Raw genomic sequence first — 19,633 nt, 5'->3', positions numbered from 1 at the left:
AGAAGCATTTCTGTCCATAGCTTTTCTAGATGTGATAAGTGGAAGGGAACCCCTCTGACCACGCCAAGTCATGCAGGCCTTTTTCATTCAGAGGACAGCTATTTGGAAAGATGTAAACACGTGGCAATTTGAAAATGATATAAACTAGTTGATCATGGAGACAGCCCAAAGCATGCATTGTTACCAGAAATACATGTCCCTGTTTATGGGGTTGTAAACAGAGCAGTGTATTTATGTTAGGAGGTGGAGGCCAATGCCTGGGGCAAGATTAGGTCAAAGCCTGGTCGCTTTTGCACATGGCCATGCATGAAAGCAGTGCCCAGACTTTAGCAGCAGTATTTCCCAACATGTGTTCAAAGAGCAAGGGATGAGGTGCTAGAGGGCCCCATTCTGGGTTTCATTGGCTAATCACAGCAATGTCATGAGGTGATGGGATTTGCCATTTCGTGGATGGAGAACTGAGGAACAGGGAAGTCTAGGAGCTTGCCTTACAGTAGGAAGCAAATTATTCGCAAGAGCTATGACTTGAGCTGACTTCTGACTCCTAAGCCCAGAGTCCACACCATACCACTCTCCCTCCAGAACTGAAAAAAGTGACATGCGCTGAGCAGAGCTTGCTCATGTCTGCTGCTTCTTCTGAAAACCTAGGGCTGTGCTATCAGACCACCGGAGGACAAGGGGTCACGGTATTCTGTCCTTCTCTAATTCTACACCAAAGAAACTTCAGGAGGTGCTGTATCTCCTCCCGTGTCTGAGTACCAAGGACTTGGTCAGGCTCTGGTAAGAGATAAAGACAATTCTTTGGGGAAATTTTCAAGGGACTTACAGCCTTTGCATTGCAAAGAACACTGCTGTGCCTACAAAGTTTGCTTTCATAAATTTGGTTGCCAGCTATTTTGAGGGAAAATGCATCCCATCTTCCCTTTACCTTGCAGGTATTCAGTAACTATTAGACCACATTTTAAAATGAATTGTGTGCACTGATGTTAGAGAAGGTTAGACTCTCTGAGCTGCCACCAGTGACATATGACTATAGTGACAGACAGTCAGCAGTACTCAAACTGAATTAATCAGAAAACACAGCCTACTTCAATGTGACGTTTAGAGGGAGGAGGAATAGCTACTTATTTACCAAAGGGATGTCACTGAACCGTCTTTCTATCTGGAGATAGCCTATGGCTACATAATCCTTTCAAACCAGCAGTAGAGTGATAAACTACACTCGGAGTTGGTCTCTTAGGCCACTTCCCTCTTGTTCTCTCCTCTCATTCCTTGAGCTGGTCCCAGTTATTTTCTTTTGGGCCAGGTCACAAGATGAAGTGGGGGTTCAGATGCCTTGTATGGGAGCTGCAAGGGGCACAAAGAGCCTTTGGAGGTGCAGGCATTTCTTCTGAACATTCTCTAAAGGAAACACACTTAGGAAGCAGCACCCTGGAAGGAAGGAAATATGGTAATAACGGTGATAGTGGAAGCTTAATTTTATAAATATGTAATGCTAATTATGTAAACAGTTGAGAACTCTGAGATCTCTTCATCATGCATGTCATACAATGGAAATATTATGCAGCCTACCTCGACATTATACAGTAATAATGTTATTTCACGTTGGCTAGTTGACAAGCATGGGCCAATGCTGTCTATCAAACAAAACTGTTGTGCCAGATTGTATGTTGGCGATAAGCAGAAGAAGAGCCACTCAGAGTCTGTTTACGTATTAATCAAGGCATCAGGCTCAGGCCGCTCGTTCAGATATATCCTTCACTAAAAAATATGAAAGCTTCTGGATACAAGGTGTCTTAGTCAGCTAGAGCTGCCATAATAGAGTATCACAGACTGGGTGGCTTAAACAACAGAAATTTATCTCCTACAGTTCTAGGGGCTGGAAGCCCGAGATCAGACTGCCAGCATGGTCACATTCTGGTGAACCTCCCTTCCTGGCTGGTAGGTGGCCACCTTTTTGCCATGTCCTCACACGGCAGAGAGAGAGTATATGCTTTCTGGTGTCTCTTCTTGCAAGGATGCTAATTCCATCACAGGATCTGACTCACATGATCTCATCTAGATGTAATTATTTCTCTAAGACCCCATCTCCAAATAACATCACATTAGGGGTTAATTTGGGGAGGTATACAATTCAGTGTATAGCACAGGTTACAGCTGGATATTTGTTGCTAACCCCTGCACCCATCCCCTCACCCCACCTTTGCTCCCAAATCTTCAGTTAAACATATTTCAATGAGTCCTTGGAGTTGGTTCCATTTTATCTAAGAGTTTAGGAAGTCATCTCGTTATAGCTCCCCAAATTACCTGTGTGCCTCACACTTAGACAAGGGAGACAGACACCATGCACATTTGTCATGAAGGCAAGCAAACTGCTTTGGTACAGCTCAACTTGGTGAAGGCATCTGCAATGATCAGGACACTTGTCCCAAGCACATGTGCTGTGTTCCTAGAGCAGATCCAAAATAATGAACATTTGCACCAATCCTCCTTTCTACTTAATGCCTCACAGACATTTACTTAACATTCCATAGCAGTCCAGTGGGTAAGGGTTTTCAGGACTCAGTGCTGAAAAGAAAGGTCTAGGATTCCAGTTTGAAACCAAACTTACAGTTACAGGATCTGTAGGGTACCCGAAAGCCCACCGATGGTTTTTGTCAGTTAGCAGTAGAGTAATTCAGAGGAGCTGGCAAGCTAAAAATGCCTTCAGTCCTTAGGTGATACGTCTAGATGGAAATCAGAGGTGAAATTCTTTTCTTCCCTTCTTTTTTTTAAGAAGCTGTGAAAAACCTGAGGGGTTTGCTCCATTGAAGGAAGAGATTATTCAGTAATTCCCAGCCAGGACTGACCTGTTAAGAGCTTGGCAAAACTTAAAGGCTGAGTCTACATAGCATAAAGTGAATAGGATAGTTGGTAATTATTATTTAATTTGAGCAATCTTTGCTAAGAGGCCCTTTACAATTAATTAGTCTTCATTTAAACACAGTTTCATAAGTGGACCCCCAAGTATCACCTCAGGAGAAAAATGCAATGCCAATAATGGTACTATACCAAGAAATATCATAATGGAGTCTATGACATGGCACAAATAATTATCCACAACCAAAACAGAGAAGTCCTTAATGTTCAGAATATCAGCCCTGTATTGTAGACTCTCTCTCTTGCTGAAAAAATTGAAAATTTTTCAAGACCTATATAGAAAGAGTAACTTAGTAAAATGTTTTAATCAATGTAGATTAATTTTGCTGTGTGATTTGAATTTAGAAAATGCTGTTGAATAAACTTTTCAAAGATTTATCAGGGAGTTTCTTCTAAAAGTTTGTAATACAAAGACCTTTTAGTCCGATTTGGAGGTGATGCCAGGATGGGGCATGAAGGACACTTACTACAACAGTTCTCTTCTATATATTTTAATCTGGCTCAGTTCGTTTCAACTACCTGTAAGGTACACATGGAGGTGATGCCTACTCTGTCACAGGCATGTGCTTTCTAGGTAATGAGCCCCTGATAGACAGCAAGTGCTTTACAGGCAAGATCAAATCTTAATAGACTTTGTATGCCTGAAGCCTAGCAATGATATTCAAATGTGAACGAGCACAGTCAGGGAATGCAGTCCTGGAGAGGACTGGGCAATAAACGTTAGGGTAGTAGGACAGGGGACCCCATCATGGAGGTTCTTGAATACAGTCAAAACAGTCTCAGACAATAATGGTAGGAAACCAGAGAACATTCCTGTGGTAAAGACTCAATCCACATAATATCCATGCCATTACCAAGTGCAATTTACCCACAGTTTTTTTTTTTCTGTAAAGAGGAAGGTAGCAAGTATTTTCTGTTTTCTGGTGTCTCTTGTAGCTACTCAATTTTGCAGGGCAAGCAGCCACCAACAAGATGTAAGCAAATGGGCTAGGTTGGATTTTGCCCATGGGACATAGTTTGGTGACTTCTGATGTTGTTTGATGCTTTTTCTTCTAAACAAAAAGACCATTTGACTGAAGTCTTCTGAATAGCACGAGCAGTCCTTGGTGAATAGTGTTATTAGTGTTTTTTATCACACACACTATATATAGATCAACAAAAAATAAATGACAATATAACTCAGAAGTCACTGCACCTTTAAAGCCTATATTTGTAATGCTCAAGTTGAATTATAGGAATATGGATTGAGTGGTGAGTGAATACTGCAATGATCCTACCAAAAATAATGTTCAAACAAAAAAATTGAATTTCAGTGACCCGGTTAAACTAATTTAAAGTCAAAATATCAAGAAACCACTCAATTCTTCTGAGAGGTCTGCATTCGCTTCCAGATAACATTCAGTAAGAAGACAAAGACAAGCTGAGTTCTTTGATTCATGCCAGGTTTCCTCAGACATGAAGATGTGAGGCGCCTGGTCAGAGTCTAAGGCGAGTCTCCTGCTGCCCACATCAGGCTGTGAAGGAATCTGAACTCCGGGCTTAGGAAGGACCCCAACCACTGGCAAGAGATTTTCAGAGCACAGTTGTGGCCCTCAAAGCCAGTTGTAAACTTCTACCTCCTTCCAAACGCTACCATTACAAGACTCTATTGCATTCGCAAAGGTAGTGGTAGTAGTAAGAGTGGCCCAGCAGGGAGCCGGCTGTGGTCCTTCAGGTGAGTGAAGAGTGAGCAGCGTTTCCTTTGCTTCGTCTCCTCCTCTGGCTTCCTGAGCATCCCTACTGCCCAGGCATGGTTTTTCTCTTTGTAGTAGTTTTTGAGTATTTGAGCAGTAGATCACCCACCTTTAAGGCTGTTATTTTCAAGTTTTAATAATGCTTGCAACTCACTTCCTGTTTCTCAGCTGCCAACCTCACCAAAAGCATTCCTTGTCAGGTACTAATTTGGGTGACGTGACGACCACTTGATCTAAATTTTTGGTGGGTAATTACTGAGTCAGAAGTGAGTAATTTTTTGATATCCAGTGGCAGTCAGAAAGGTGGGTATTTTACTACCCACTCATTAGAGATTCTCCAGTACTGAAATGTCCTGAATTTTGCTCTGTTTGCAGACAGAAGAAAAAATCTGACTGCTCCAATGAAAAGTGACTTCCTGCTTATTTTGGCAGCACTTACAGGTTGTATTGAAGTGTTTTACTGTGAGCCCACTCCAGAGTTTCATTGTACCTGCAATATTAATTTCATATTGATCAAAGTCTCATGAAATGACTTTCTCCTTTTTCTTAAGTTACAAAGATCTTGCATTTCATTTAGAAAATAGTTGAAGCTACTTCAGTTTTTAAGGATTTGAGAAATACTAGGAGACTCTCAGTAGTAAATCTTGGTACTTGAAAATACAGAGCGTTGTCTCTCCTCTGAAAGTGCTAGCCCTTTTCATGTAATACATTTGAGTGGCTGCCTTTTGGGTTCCTAAAAGTGTTGCTTTTTGTACCAGAAGAAACAAACAATAGAAATATTTTTGGTGAGAAATGAAACATCACTAAACCCTGAAGCAAGCTCATGTACCCATTTACTGGAAGCAGTGATATAAAAGATATTTTTGTTTTGGGCATCTTCTACTTTTTGTAAGAGAAATCAACTATCATACCATATCATGTTCCTATCATGTTCCTTTAACTGCAAACAGAAAGCTGAACTGACATTACTGACACTCAGATTTTTTACCTTTAATAATGTCCTGTGATTAGATCACAACTTTTCTCTATAATTAGCCCAGATGTAAAATACAATGTAAAATAGTTACATCTTTATAATACAGTTTCGTTATTCAGTATTTTATGCCTAAAGACCCACTTTAAAGTAAAAAAATACATAATTGGCTTGAACAAGTTATTTTAGAAATGTTAAACAATTAGCTTCCTGTGGCTGCTGTAACAAATTAGCACAAATTGCACAGTTTATAACATAAATTTATTCTCTCATAGTTCTGGAGACCAGAAGTTCAACATCTATATTGTTGGGCCTAAATCAAGATGTCAGCAGGGCTGTGCTCCCTCTGGGGACTCCAAGGAAATACCTGTTTCCTGCCTTTCCAGTTTCTTGTGGCTGCCAACATTCTGTGGCTTGTGGCCACATCACTCCAGCTTCTGGCTCTGCAGTCACATCGCCTTCTCCTCTTCTCTCTCACTCTCCCCCTCTACCTCCCTCTGCATGTGTGTGTGTGTGTGTGTGTGTGTGTGTGTGTGTGTGTGTGTGTGTGCGCGCGCGAAATCTCCCACTGAGTCCCTCTTACAAGGATATGTGTGATTGCATTTAGGGCCTTCCTGGATAATCCAGGGTAATCTCCCCATCTCAAGACCCTTAATTATATCTGCAAAGACCCTTTTTTGCCATTTAAGATAACTGACAGGATCCAGGGAATAAAATGTGGATGTCTGGGAGGAGGGCATTTTTCAACTTACCACCAATGCTTATCGAGGATCGATGCTGTAGGGTGCACACCATCCACAGCCTCAGTGCAGCACTCTCTGCAGGCCTTTAGAGAAAATGAACTCACTAACAGTTGATAATAACAGGTTGTTAAAGGGAAGGGTAAACTATGCTCTGAAAATAGGTATAGATTTGAAGGCTGTAAAGGGTAGAGAGAAATTCCTAATGAATGGAAGATTTGGATGAAGCTATAGAAGGGGAAAAGCATAGTAGGTAGATTGTAGCCTCGGGTTAGACACTTGGGTTCAAAAACCAAGTTCTTGGATTTGAATCTTCACTTTGCCTTTTCCCAGCTGAGTGCCTCTGATGTCTCTCAACATCAGAATTTGTGTATTTGTAATGGAAATACTGGCACTAGCTTGTGGGGTTTGTCACATTATTTAAGGTACTTAAAACAGTGTTTGCACATAGTGAAATATAAGTTGCTATTTTCATCTCTAAATGTCTAATATTTCCTTATTGCCTATCCTTATTGATTAATTGAAAAAAACCCCTTCAGAAGTCAGTAGAGGGGCATCTTAAACGAGTTACTGAGAGGACCTAGTTTCTCAAATGAATCCTTTTCTTTAGTAATCATAATCTAGCCCTATAGAGACTTTAAAAATTGAAATGAGACTCCCCCATAGTATTTATACCTACAGAAATTTCAAGTACAGAGGCATAGATATTGATATATTTCAGCAGTTCTGAAATGTACATTATCTGGCTATTATAATCACTGTTATGTCATAGCTTAATTGGTAACAATTTTTCTTTCTTATGGTACATAAAAAAAAATGTACCAAACTTGTTTTACAATCCATGGCACCTTAGATTTGATGAAATATGGTTTTAGTCTCATGTTACAGGTAGGGAGACTGAGACACTATGTACTTCATTCAGAGGTGAGTCATGACTTTCAGTTTCTGGCTCAGTCACCTATTTTCTGCCACAGACCAAGTCTCCTGAGTTGTCTCCAGAAGACTCCGTGCTGGGGAGGGAGCACAGTGCAGTGAAAGGACTGTGTGCTTCACAGTTACATGGAATTAAGTTCATATCCACACTCTGTCACCTATGCAACCCTGAGCAAGTTGCCTGTCCTCTCCCAGCTTCAGTTAGCCCATCTGCTCAGAACCACCGATATGTTCCTCACCTGCTCATAGGAAGAATCTCATCAGGTGCCCAGGGCAGATGGAAAAGGCTGGCCAGTGTTCTATCTGCCCTTCGCATTTCCTCACTGCCTTACAATTTGGTGGTGCCATGTGACTAGTTCTGGTCAAAGGCTGTGTTTCCCCTTCTGACCAACACTGTTTTTCCCCTTCTGGCCAACACACACAGGACCAGGTATGCAACCTTCCAAGTGCCTCATCACTTGGGAAGCTGAGGGATCATATGTTCTGTAAGGTCTAATTCATGCTGTGTTTCTTAATAATTCTGGGAAGCATATCCCAGCCCACTCCCCCAGATATTCACATGAGGCACAGAGCGTGAGAAGGAGGTGGCTGCGGGCTCCGTTACTCTGTGGAGGGATGGGGCTGCTCACTACTTCAGCACACATCGTTTCACATCGCTGTGTGACAAACAACCACAAACACAGCAGTCTAACACAACACATGTTTATTACCTCACAGATAGTGGTGCTCAGAAGTCTGAGCTTGACGTAGCTAGGTTCTCTGCTGAGGGTCTTGCCAAGCTAAAAGTGAGGTATTTAGTGGAATGGCAGTTTTCACCTAGGGTTAGCAGTCTCTTCTAAGCATATTGATTGCTGGGAGAATTCATTTCCTTGATCTTGTAAGACTGAGGTCCCATTTCCCTTGCTGGTTGCTCTCAGTTCCTAGAGGCCATCTGCTTTCCTTACCATGAAGCTCCTTCCACTTTCAAGCCAGCCACACAGGGTTACATTCTTCACATGTTTTGAGTCTTTGATTTCCTCTTCTGTGACCAGTCAGAGGAAACTTTCTGCTTCTAAAGGGTTCATGTGATTAATTCAGAGCCACCCACATAATCTCCTTACTTTAAAGTTGACTTGGGGCCTGAATTAAATCTGAGAAATCCCTTCTCAGCAGTACCTACATTAATGTTTGTGTATGTGCTCCACAGGTTGGGATCATCTTCTAATTCTGCCTGTCACAATAAGGTATATTGATCTATAGAATACCTGTCACATAATAGGTGCTGAATAAATATGAATTTTCTCATCACCATACTCTGATTGGACATTTATCCACATATCAGCATTTCATTTATAACTTATTTTATTTTTTAAGTAAGGAAATATTACACAAACATATCCTCCTTGTGAAGAGTCTTAGTTTCTTTCCCCTCTTCTCAGAGAAAGAGAAGCTTAGATATCAGTTTTCTGAGAATAATAGCAAGTCATTTGCTATTGTTTGTACAAATACATAAATCAGTACCAAACAGAAAATATAGCTTAGTGTGTGCATGTGCATGGGGCTGTGTGTGTGTGTGTGTTGCATGTTTCTGCATAAGTGCCGTACCAAACGTATGCTTCAGTACACGTAGCTGTGATGGTTTGTGCCATTTGCTTTTCACTAAAGAATGAATCTCTATGTGTCTATATGATGATACATAGAACACATCATTGTCCACCAAAGTCTACTAGTAGAACTGATTCAAATTTCAGCTATCACAAGTAATTCCATAATGAACTTTCATGCGTATGACTCTTTGTAAACATGTACTAATGTTTCTCTAAGTTAAACATTGAAAAATGGATTGATTGTGCTGTAGCAAGTATATGTATGTTTTAAATTGTGATGGATGCTGCAAAATTGATCTTCAGAGTTTCTGTAACAATTTGAACTCCCACCAGCAGTATTGAGGTGAAGCAGTATCCACATACCTTCACCAATACTTGATGTTAGTCAAAGTTTTTAATTATTTTGTAATTTTATGTGTGAATATGATACACTAATATGGTTTGGGGACTATTCACTGATAATGTTGGTTTTTAAAAAAATATTAGATCCCTAGTACCTTACTAGATATTGAATGTACATTCTCTGCAATGTGACAATATATATCCTTTGTCTAAAGTGGTTTTAATGACCTGAGTACTCTTCTTTTGAGATCTAAGAAGGACCCATTTCTCTTAATATTCTTTTGTATGTCATTGGGTCTTCTTCAAAGTCATCATCATCTTGCAAGGTCTTAGCTGGGAGATAGAAAGGAAAAGGGCAGTGGGAAATAACAAATTAAAAATATTAATAGTAAAACACATCCTACTGCCCCTCCCTTAGATGAATCTGATATTACTGACCATCAACTGTGCACAAGTGCAGGTGAAGGGGTTTTGTAAAGATCTCTGTAGTGGCAAGACCAGAGCTACCAGCAAAGATGAAAAGAATGAGAAGGACTTTCCTTTTTTAACATGCATCAAAGGCAGCATTGACTGGTCTGATACCAGCATATCTTTTTTCCATCTTCTACTAGTAAAACTCTTTCAGTGAATATGGAATTGATGGGGAAAATATTGATCTTGGTTGTTAATTTGCTTTCAAAAATTGAGCTCTTGGAATCTTGGTGGAGTAAGTCTAAGACGTATCTGTTTATCCATTTATTCCTGTTCAAATGGCACTTCTAGAAAATATTATCTGGTATTAATCAGGTGAAGAGTGTTATAAATGCCAGAGTTAATGTTTATTATACTTATTAAACTAGTCCTGATATCTCATAAAAATAAAATAAATGGCAGGGTTAGAAATGGAATACTTTGTATAATTCTTCAAATCTTTAATATTCTGTTTATTAAGTTTTTATTGAAATACAATACCTGGAGGACAGAGTGGGAGAGTGGGGTTTCAGTGCTCTATAGCAGCTGCGCTCCAGCAGTCCTGGGAGAAAAACAGGCAGCCTTCTATTTCTTATATGAAAATCTCTTTGGCTTCGAAAGTCTTTGCATTCCTGGAAATTTGCTTTTCAGAACTAGGCAGTGGAGTGGGTTAGGGGAGTCACCTCCTCCTTTAGGAAGTGCTTTGGTGAAGAGAAAGGGCAGACTTAGAGATTTTGCAATCATTTGGATCTGATTGCATTTACCACTGTCATTTTGCATAGGGACAGAAACAACCTTAACAGTGGCAGCAAAAGGATGGAGGAAGTGACCCATGATAGAGGCACAGAGAAGGACACAGGCAGAGGTAGCAACTTGGGGATCTAGGGAAAAAAATAGCGTTGATGTTTGCACCATCCCTTCACCTAAACAGTGCTGAACGTGGGGGGTGCCTTTCTCCATGCACCGTCTGGAGACAGAGAGCAGCTAAATTGGAACTGGGGCCTGGAGGATGGAATCCATGGAAGTCCAGTTTGATGAAGGCTAGCTCTTGCATGTGACAGAAAGAAGGAGCGGCTCTGTTGCTAAAACTTAAGAGTAACTTTCACTGTCAGGGAATCAAGGCCTTTTGTGAGGCTTAGTTCCTTGTACCTGTTTTCACACTGGACATTAATAATATCAATGATTTTTTAAAAATTTCCCTGGCATATTAGAGAAACTCATTACAGCAAAACAATTTGAGAATTTCCAAAGTAAAGCAAGATATTATTAGAGCAATACTAAAGTATTCCATATGCACTTCAAATCTAAATGGTCACATTTCTCGTTTTTTTCTAATCTGTGGGTCCACTGTGACCTACACAGAGAAATAGCATGTAGAGTAGGCACAGCAGGTAATTGCTTTCATAGGACATCCTGAGAAATTATAGAAATACCTCCAGTGCCTATGACTGGCTATAGAGTCTAGAGAGTCATTTGTGCAGAAGAAATAATTGGAACTATAAGGGAGAAAAGAAATACAGAGCTGGAGTAGTTAAAGATGGACCTAGAGCCTAGCAGCAGTCAGCAAACTTTCCAGAAAGGAACAACAATAAATATTTTAGCTCTGGAAGCCACGCAGTCTCTCTATTAAGTACACAGTTCTGCTGTGTGGCTTGAAGGCGGCCACGGACAGTGCATACACAAATGAGCATGGCTGTGTCCTAATAAAATTTTGTCAAATCAAGTGGTGAGCCGAAATTGGCTGCAGGCTCTGGTTTGCTGACTCCTGCTCTAGACTGTGAGCCTCTTGTAACAAGAACTGTGTCTTACTCATTTTGTCTCTCCAGTAACCTATGTGACTAAAGGACAGTGGAGCCCTAAGATTCATTGACTGAATAATAAACGATTATTTTTCTTTGTTTACTCATTTAAATTAAATTTTGTGTTCAGATTGTGTTTCAACACACTTTTGTGGGGTGCCTAAAATATAACCAGCACTGGGCTATTTTATCTGACAGCTTTAACGGTTTTCCATTCTTGGCCTTCTTTAACATCAACTTATTTTTTGTTGTTTTTTTGTTGTTTTCTAGTTGCTTCTGTTTAGTTGCTTATTTTGACTGTCAGAAATTCCTCAGAAGGGATTGAAAGTAGAATAAACATATGTGAGAAAATAAACAATGAGTGTTTTATATGAATTTGCATTTTTATGTATTTATCTTACTGAAATTTATTATTTAAATGAGACATCATTCCTTAGCATGTGCTCTGCGTAATACCAGTCCTGTAAGATGCTCCTTGAGGAAAGGTTCTTTAATCAAAAAGCTTGGAAATTGCATTGTCTGTCTATTGGCGAGTTGATCAACAAAGGCACTAAGAATCAAAGAAAGGAAGCAAAGAATCCTGATAATTTTTGTTTGACCCTGTCATGCAAGGGCCTGTGTGGGAACACCAGCAAATGGCATTGGGTGCGGGATCTCAGCAGGTGCACAGGCCTGTTTTCTCAGAGTCCTTGGAGATGTGAGAAGTGTGCTGGGGCAGGGCACAGTTGGATATACTGAAGGCTGTATTCCTGTAAAGGAATCTGCCACCCTGGTGCTCTCCCTTTGCATAATGTGAAATGAGGACAATCTTTAGTGAGGAGAAGGGGGCTCAGACATCTAGCAGTCTGAGTTTGCATACCAGTCATATCAGAGATTACTGGAAATTCATTTCCCAGTATCTGGAGTCTTGAGGGGCCTTTGAGAAACTGAGTCTCAGTGCAACCCCTGCTGCTGGGAGAAGGAGCTTCTAGACCTACAGGGACCTGTAACTGCCTCTGTGGAGGGAGTCGAGTGCTGTTCCTCCTAGCTTATTTCTAGGCATCACAGATAGGGATCCCATAAATGCAGCTTTCCAGTTGCATTTGGCCGTAGACATTCACCTTCTCCTCCCATTTTTTATGTGTACATGTGTGTTGTTTTGCAAACCACCAATTAATAGTGTAGAATCAGCGTTTTGTGAAGCATACTTTCGAAACACTCTACTAACTACTATGATAGAATTATTTTTTCAATGGCCACAAATGTTCACACCTCCCTGTATCCACACCCTTTTCAATGTGATTCTGTGGCTCCTCCCTTTAAAAGGTGGAGTCTCTTTCCTCTCCCCCTGAATCCTGTCTAACGCTGTGAGTTGCTTCTGCTAATGCAAATTGGTGGAGGCAAGGGTGTGCCAGATCTGAGGCTACAGCTCAGTAGGACTTGAACTTTTTCACTCACTCTCAGAGCCCTGCAAATAAGCTTGGGCTAGGCTGCTAAGTGCTGATATAATAGACTAGTCACCCCTGCTGTCCTAGGCACAAATCAGCCAACCATGAGATGAAACAGTGAGGCTGTCCTACACCAGCCAGCCTTAGCTGACCACTGACCATGTGAGCAATCCTAGCTATGATCAGCAGTGTTGATACTAAGCCCAGCAGAGACTAGAACTACCCAGCTGACTTGCAAGCAATAATAATCATTTCATGTTTGAAGCCACTGAGTTTTGGGGTTCTGGTACCTTTGGGCTATTACAATTATGTAGTAATTCTCAGCTGACACAGTTGCTAATTTCGGACCTTTTCATATTCCATTTCTTATCCATGAAGTCAAGGCTAGCCAGTGACTATTGAAAGAAAATTATATCACACACATAAAAATGATAATCAGTGAAGATTACCATGCTGAGAATATATGTGTTAACACAGAATTATTGTAGATGTGTTAATTTTATTCAACGTGGACAACTCTGTGTAGTCATAGGCTAAAATTAGTTTGTGTGTATTGGCGGGGGATTTCTGTGGTATAGAAGAGCTTATATATGGAAGTATTTTTTTGACTCTCTCGCACAGTCTCCCCATTGACTGCATCCACCAGGTATCAGATAAAATACACATGTAATCAGAGGACATTTCTGGAGATTTCTTTCCATCCTGAATTTGTTGGATAATCTGTTTTTGTCTGGAAATCATAATTAATAACCGTATGGAAAAATTATTTTTTGTTGTTGGGTTTTAAGTTTGGAAGGTAGATGAAGAAGCTTCTCAAATAGCTAGGAAGATAAAAAAGAAACACAACAAACAGTGAAATGACACAGGAGTACCCTCCTTCCACCTCCCCACGTTTCTGTCTAGGGGGAAAATGTTGAAGTACAGAGGCCTCTCTCCTCTCAAAAAAGCATTCATGGGTAAACAAATCAGTGCCATCTTCCCTGTGCACTGAGAAGCTGTGAGTGCATAGGGAGTAAGCATCTACCTTCTAGGGCAACAAAACAACTTGCCGAGCTGCTTGCAGAAATCAGGAGCTGGCTGGACCAGTGGAATTCCCACGCCACACTTGACGCACTTAACTAGTGCCATGTGCTGGGATGCAGCCAGCTAATTGAATTTAAATTAATGATGTACATTTCTTTTAGTTTAAGTTGTTAAACTGCATTTCCATGTTTGGTAGTCATTTGCTAAATCTTGGGAAAACATTGCATATATAATAATATGCTTGAATCCCCTGTAGCATTAAAAAAAAAGCTAACAAGTTATATGTGATTTACTCATTTGAAACATCTGTATTTTAAAGAAACATTAGTATAATCAGAAGAGAGATTGGGTTATTGATTTGAATTCCAATTCAGATATTTAGGAAGACTGTATCAGAAACCAAAGATACACTTTCATCTTTCTCCAAGTGGAGAGACTTTGGCTCCCTTCTTGATAGAAGAAAACTAAAACATGTCGAGAAAAAAGAAAAAAATAACTTTTCATGACATGATAACATGATAATCTTTTTTCCCCACTTAATCAGATATAATTCTTTTTCCTTTTCTTTAGTTTCCTGAACCCTATGCAGCAGAGGTAAAAAATAATTTGCCCATAGCCAACTAATTTGAAAACTAAATATGTAATCTTTTCACAGCATAAACGACTTGATTCCTTGCACTTCGCTGATTTGGAAAAAAATGCGTAAGTTTGCAAAAAATTAATGAAGAGCATTTAAAGCAGATTTCTTGAAGTTTTTCTCATTATCTTTATCTATAGTGAATTTAATACAAAATAAACATAGACAAGATGCTTTCATTTGTTTTATATTACACATGGACAGGCTCTTTCCTTCTATGTAATATTGTGGTGGACATGACACTGAGCTAAGGGTCAGAAGACGTGGTGGATTCTGGTTCCGTCTCGAGCACTTAGGAACCAGGGAAGCTCAAGTTGGTTGCTTAACACCTTTGTAAATTGGTTGACACATGTATTAAATGCTTATACCAACATTAGGTTGAAATATATAGAACTGCCAATATTTGGCCACTTTTGACCAAGAAAAATGCAATTTTATATGGTTTAAATTAATAGTGCTCCTCTGTCTTATAGGGTTACTGCATGAAATAAAAACCTTGAAACATTTTGGAATATTATAAAATACATGCACATGTAAACATATTACATTATACTAATATGTGTGTATGTGTGTGTTTGTTCACACACAGGAAAACCATTTGGTTCAGCTGTAATTGATACAGATTGCCACACATTGATTTGCATGGGATATAAAAAGGATTGAGAGGATGGAATGGCATGAACCAACTTTGCTCATTTCTTCTCCATTGAGATGTCTAACATTTGGCCTTCACATATATATATGTGTTATATATGAGTTATAGACTGAATATATGTAGAAAAACAGTATATATATGAGTTAGAGACTGAATAGCAAGCAAAGGATTCATTGCCCATCTGCAAGTCCTTCTTTACCTATCAGGCAGATTAATGAACTGGCTTCTCTGGAGCCATCATCTGGATGCAAAGCATTCAAAATATGGTCCAAATGTGTCTTTCCTTCAATGACATTTAAGTACTAGATTCTGGTTCATATACCACCTTCATTATCCACAGGTAACCAAACAGCTGGTCTTCTGTCTTAAGCTTCCCTTCGGGCCTCACACAGACTCCCAGCCTCCCACCCTCTCCCGCACTGCGTCTCTTTTCCGCGGCCTCCATCCGTTCCACAGCACACCCAGGTGAACCCAGTCTCTTCCATTGCTCGCCGGGGCGGTGCGCGGCTCTCTGCTCAGCTGCAGCTGGTTCTGGGCGGAGGTCTTGGGCGAGCAGCCAGCCCAGCCCAGAAATGACAGAACGGGCCCTGCTGCAGCTGCCGGATCCTGCACCTCAGCGAGCACGAACTGCTTTTCCCAGGGCTTTCTGGTTTATGCCTATGGTCTCCCGGCCGGCCCAGCTTTATCTCCTGCCCTAAGGTTTGTCAACTTTTGTTCATTCTTGTAATTTTTACTTAAAATGGCCTGAATGGGTTTCTGTCACCTACAAACATGGGGCTTACACTCAAGGTATGTGCTTATTCCGAGGACCTTGCTCTTGATTCCATGGACTTTTGGCTCATTTACAAATCACTAGACACAACCCTTCTCCTCACTTCAGATTTATATCTTGCTATTTTATGAATGTTATATTAACATACACAGTATTTTTTAATGCAACTTATCAGATTTATGTTCAAGTGACTTCGGCCTTTAATCAACAACAAATTCACTCCAACTTTTAAAAGAAAAAAAAGGATTTATGAATGTTAAAGCTATTCATAAGCCTGTGCTATTAGACCGGAAAGTCCATATCCAAAGAGGAGTTCCAAGATCCTTTTTAGGAATTGTAGCATCGTTGGACTATTTGGATAGCCTCTCAGGTTGTTTATTTTTGAGTTAGCAATTCTCAGTGGGCAAAATAAAGAGAAAGTCATGTTTTGGAGTTGCACCTTGAAATGTGTACTTTAAGATCACTGATGGTATAATTATAAGTGTTATTAATTATAAGTGGATTCACTTTTTCCATTGTGAAACCCAAGTCAATGCTTTTAATGGCTGAGATTAATAATTGTGGCTACCAGTATCTTTAAAAAATACACAAAAAGCAAAAAAAAAAAAATCAAACTTTTTCCCCAGTCTAGCCGCCTCAAAGTGGTGTAAGCAGAGCAACTAGACAGCACTGGTTGTCGTTCTTGAATCTGTTTGGCTAGAGCCTCTTACAGACCTATTTTATGTATCTGTGGCATGGATGTCCTTTCGCGTTTCACAAGAAGTCCTTCCTTATGTTGTCATCTCGTTGAAGGACAGAAGTGACACTGCACTCTAGGAGGTATTTCTTGTTTAAACAAGTTACAAGAAGATTATTTGAAGGGTAACAGCCAGGTTATGTACCCCATAAAAGTACGAATGATTTACAAATATTTAACAAGGAAAAAACTAATTATGCTCCTGCTGTCACAGAAAGGCCAACCTCAGAAATGGTATAATCAATATGGGACTGTTAACTGTAACACAGTCTGTCAGCTTTTTAAACAACCAAAAAAAAAAAGTCAGAAAGTCTATAAACAAAGTTGAGCCCTCTCCTCCAGCCCAGTGAATTTTATGTATCTGGTTGCATATACCTTTCATGCATGAGGTATCTGAATATTTGGGTTATTTCCAAGGCCATTTTGGGAGGGCCCATTTGGCCTGAGTGTCAATGAAATTCTGAGAAAGATGGGTGGCTTCACAGTGGGCCATTGTACACAAAATACATTTTATTCTCTGGGCTCTAGTGAATGTTTCTTAAAACATTTGCCCTTTTCCACAAAATTACATAAATTTGACTCTGCTATAGGCTCAGGAAATTGTTTTCCTATAATGTGCATGTGTTTGAAGAGGTGCACATTGTATCTATATAAATTTAATGATGAAAATGTGTTAGTGAGTATCTTGGGGCTCAGGAATATTGCGTGGAATGAGATAAACCATCTGCAATGCTCTACAAAAAGTGGTTGTCAGAATAGTGTGAATAAGGGGGAATCACATAATGGTCATGAGTACAGCTGGAGGATCAAACTCTATGAGTTTACTTCTCAGCTCTGGCCACTTAGTCTTTATGATCTAGGGTAAGACTAATATGCTATCAATCATTCATCTAAGACATGGAGCAAACAAAGGTAGTTATAGGGTTACAGTAAAGATTAAATAAACATGAGAAGTGTTAAGACAATGTCTAGCACATAATACCTACTCACTAAATACTAGCTATTAGAATCATACCAAAGTCTTTTCTGTTTGTAACTTATGTTGTCTTAGCCTTGCTAGCTCCCCATTGCAAACAGCGGCACATTCGTAGTGATGGCCTAGTTCTGCTGGCACTGGCAGCGTCTGCCTAACCTTTGGGCATAAAACACTCTGCTGGATGCAGGCACGTCCCTCTCCCCCTGACGCCACCAGGATTTGCTGGTATTCCTGGGGTTGTCTCTTACTTTTCTTGTTGATGTTGGCCCAGCTTAAAGCCGCCACTGGCAGGGCCTTGCTGCAGGGTAGCTGCAGCCAAGATCTGAGAAAGTTGAGGCCAGTGCCACAGGCCCTGCCTTTCTCCTGCTGCTGCTGAAGTTCCCAACCTGTCAGGAGCCAAGATAGCATTGTGCCTCCTGCTTCCTCATTATTTGAGAGTCCCTTGGTGAAATGTTTCTCCCTCACTTAATAGCACATTTTATTACCAGGACGTTAAAACATTTCTGTGGTAGCCCCTTTGCTTATAGTTCCTTAAAAAAAAACCTTCATCCTTTGCCTACAGTACCATCTGCAAGGTGCATGCCTGCCTTTGTAGGGTCAAATAGGGACCAATACCCAACATAGACAGGATACCTCTTCTCTAGTTCAGGCTTCTCTCGGGCATCCATACAAAAGAGTACTTCCCCAGCCAGCCTTCTCAGGCAGCTCCTCGGGACCCTGGCTGACGTGCAGTTCTTCAGACGTGCCAAGGCACATTTGAATGCCAGCTTAGGCTCAGTGGAGTCTCCCCTCTGGGCAATATAAATGGCATGGAATTTTTCTCTATTTCAACAGAATTTCACCCCATATGGTTTGGGGGAATATGACTTGGCCCACGTCAAATATCTGAGTCCATATAACACTGAAGCCTATGGCAGGGCTCCCTGTGTTACGTGTTCAGAGACGGGAGCCCATCATTGCTTCTGCACATAAAGTTCTCAGAGTTGGATGGCATCTGATTTGCGGCTCTGTTTCAGTAGTTTGGGTTGGTTACCACATTTTACATTGTAATAACTTTACTTTATGGCTAGTGTCACAACAAAGCAAAGCAGCTATTATCTTATAACAAACTAAAGCTACATTTCTAAACCATTGCATGTAACCAAGCTACAGTACTATAACACCTAATTTACAGTTTATTCCAATTGCATGGACACGAGAAGCATAAAATAAAAATAAAAATAAATATATATATACACACACACACACACACACACACACACACATATATATATATATATATATCAGATTTCTTTGGCTCATCTGGGCCAAGTGCTTTGAAGTTTGGGAGGATGGCTATAAAACAGCTGAGGTTCCTTGTTGCTCACAAGACTCTATTTAGAGCCGGGCAGCTGAGCACACATACGGGCTGAGTCCCAGCTGCCCAAGGGGTAGACTGAAGCAGCACTTGGGTTCTCACACTTCCGTCCAGCAAAGCTAGAAGCCTGCTCCCCAGGCTCGTGCAGCCCTGCCTTTCCTGAGCTATAGGCCCTGCTGTGTATGGGATTCTTTGAGGTCCCTGGAAGGTGAAAGATTCTGAGAGATAATCCAACAAGCCAGCCGGTTAAGGGTTTGGAGGAACAATAGGAGCACAAGTACAAAGCAGAGATGCAAAGTAGTTTCTTTGTGCCTGTACTGGTGTGTTTCCATTGAAGACTGTGTCTCTGGTTAGTTAGGCATGAATTTCCAAAAATTTTCATTTGGAACCTGATTCCTTTTTCTTCTTATAGGTTCCTGCACAAGATCATGCAGGTTCAGAGTAGTCTTACCCCTCCTCTCTTATCCAAGATGAATCTTTCCTTCAAGAGCCAAGCATTTCCAAAAGGTGTGAAGTTCCTGGCGAGAGGCTCAGTGTAGGCATGAGTCCCTCCCCACCCACTGGCCCAGCAGGAT

The 19,633-nt window shown here is 40.6% G+C and overlaps 1 long non-coding RNA gene across 3 annotated transcripts in view; it reads left to right on the top strand.

Moving 5' to 3' along the window:
• Window positions 1-15,787: 15,787 nt before the first annotated feature.
• The window catches only part of LOC118968046 (uncharacterized), a 120,253-nt gene continuing 116,407 nt past the window's right edge, over window positions 15,788-19,633 (top strand). For all 3 annotated transcript variants that reach the window (XR_012132297.1, XR_012132275.1, XR_005055422.2), the window contains exon 1: window positions 15,788-15,916. This is a non-coding gene — a long non-coding RNA (uncharacterized lncRNA). The remainder of the gene's footprint in view (window positions 15,917-19,633) is intronic.

The sequence above is a fragment of the Manis javanica genome, chromosome 1, assembly GCF_040802235.1.
Source record: "Manis javanica isolate MJ-LG chromosome 1, MJ_LKY, whole genome shotgun sequence".
In the NCBI taxonomy this organism is placed as follows: Eukaryota; Metazoa; Chordata; class Mammalia; order Pholidota; family Manidae; genus Manis; species Manis javanica.
Note: the sequence above shows the minus strand (reverse complement) of the source record. Positions and strands in the feature narration are given on the sequence as shown.